The sequence below is a fragment of the Bombus terrestris genome, chromosome 13 (assembly GCF_910591885.1).
Source record: "Bombus terrestris chromosome 13, iyBomTerr1.2, whole genome shotgun sequence".
NCBI lineage: Eukaryota > Metazoa > Arthropoda > Insecta > Hymenoptera > Apidae > Bombus > Bombus terrestris.
Genome location: NC_063281.1, coordinates 100,382 through 102,454, shown reverse-complemented (window position 1 = coordinate 102,454; position 2,073 = coordinate 100,382). Strand labels below are relative to the sequence as shown.

At 37.0% G+C, this 2,073-nt stretch overlaps 1 non-coding gene across 1 annotated transcript; it reads right to left on the bottom strand.

The window, feature by feature from the left end:
• Positions 1 to 587: 587 nt before the first annotated feature.
• LOC125386249 lies at positions 588 to 706 on the bottom strand. The gene has a single exon (XR_007226224.1). It is a non-coding gene; the product is annotated as a 5S ribosomal RNA (ribosomal RNA).
• Positions 707 to 2,073: the final 1,367 nt, after the last annotated feature.

Genomic DNA, 2,073 nt, shown 5'->3' with positions numbered 1-2,073 from the left:
TTTCCTCTTCTATTTTTGTATTGTTTGTAGTGTGGGTGATGTTATCACTATTTTTTCACTGCTTAGCACTCTTTTTGCTTTTTTTTTTCACCGCTCTCTCACTGTATACTGTACACTGAATAGCTTGCTGCGCTCACTGTTTGGGCCTACGCCTGGTAGTCCCTTAGGGCCGAGAGGTCCGGCCTGCTCGGAGGATCACGGTCAACTGATTTTTTGCAATAGTACTTTCCTCTAGGTTACTCTGTTTATGGGAGGTTTCGATTCACTGCGTTGAGCACCATCTGCGTTCAGCGAAACGATTGCGTATAGAGCGGTATAATCGTTGACTGAAATAAATAGTTTTTCTATTTGCCTTTGATGCGGAAAAAAAAGAAAGAAGAAAAAGTAGAATACTTAGAGAAGAAACATAAGTGTGTGCAATAATGAGAATGGTATATAATATGTGGCGTAATAGTCGTGTAATGCCAAAACATTTTTTTCTCTCGATGCTTAGATTATAGATTATTAAAAGTTGATTGTTAAAGAAAGTAAAGTAGATTAGTAAATAAAAAAAAATTAGTAAATAAAAAAAAAAAAAGAAAAAGGAAAGCCAACACCACACGGAGTTCCCAGGCGGTCACCCATCCAAGTACTATCCGTGCCCAGCGCTGCTTAACTTTCGTGATCGGACGAGAACGAGTGCTCTCAACGCGGTATGAGCGTTGGCTGAAACAACTAGTTTTCTTATTTGTCTTTGATGCCCAAAAAAATAGAATACTTAAAGAAACATAAGTTTTCCTTTTTTTTTTATTTTTCTTCATTTTTTTTTTTTTATTATTTGTATTCACAGTTTGTCCAATTTGGACATTTGGTAGAAGTTTTTAACAGTTATATTAACATGTAGGCGGCTACCCCCGCGGGGTACCATCCTCGCGTTTGCTAGGTCATATCCCTTGTGAGATCTGCTGGGTGCTTCCTTTTTAGCCTTCTTTCCATGTTTATGGTTTTGAACGATTCCGCTGCTAGCCGGTTTGGGTGTGTCGCTATTCTTACCTTGTATCTTTCCGCGTTGCTGCTGATTGCTTCCTTGACCGTTGGGGTTTCCAGGTCCCTCCGTATGTCCTCGTTTCTGATATACCAAGGAGCGTTTACTATTGTTCTAAGAATTTTAGCTTGTATTTTCTCTATTTTGTTTATATGGCTCATTGTTGTTATCCCCCATAGTGGTATTCCGTACGTCCAGATTGGTTTTATGATCGTTTTATATATTTGTAAGTTATTTTCTATACTTAATTTGGATTTTCGGCTTGTTAGCCAATGCATTTGTATCTTTGTTTTCTGTATTTTTTCTATTATTGATTTACTATTCAGTTTCCACGTGAGTTGTGTATCTAAGTGGAGTCCCAGGTATTTGACATGCTTTGTTTGTGTTATATGCATGCCGTTCAGAAGGATGATTGGTGGTATCATTTTTCGTAGCGTGAATGTAATATGGTTGCATTTATTGGGGTTTGTTTTTATTTGTTTTTCTTGTAGCCACTTTCCTATTTTTGTGATATGTTCTTGTAGTAATTTGACTGCTGTTTCTGGGTTCGTATACCTGACTAGTATAGCTATGTCGTCTGCGAATGTCAGTACTGTGCTATTGATAGTTGTTGGTATGTTCGCTGTGTATAATGTGTATAGTATTGGGCCTAGGACGCTTCCTTGTGGAACCCCTGCCTTGATGTCTTCAACTTCAGAATATGTGTCCTTGATTTTTATTACGAAGGTTCCGTTGCTTAGGTAAGATTTTATTAATTGGTGTATTTGCTCTGGGAATTGTTTTCTAATTGTTTCTAGTAGGCTTTCATGGTTTATTTTGTCAAATGCTTTCTCTATGTCCATAAAGAGGGCTGTGCAATATTCCTTGTTTTCTAGTGCTATTATTATTTCGTTGATAAGCCTGTGCATTTGCTCTATCGTGGAGTGTTTGTTTCTCTTTTATTTTGTTTTTTATTTCGTTTGCAAGTTTGTTTAAGTGTTTTTTGTTTTCTCGGGTTCTGTATTTTTGCCATTTTGCTTTTGCTTTTCTTTTTTCTTTGATTTTGTCGA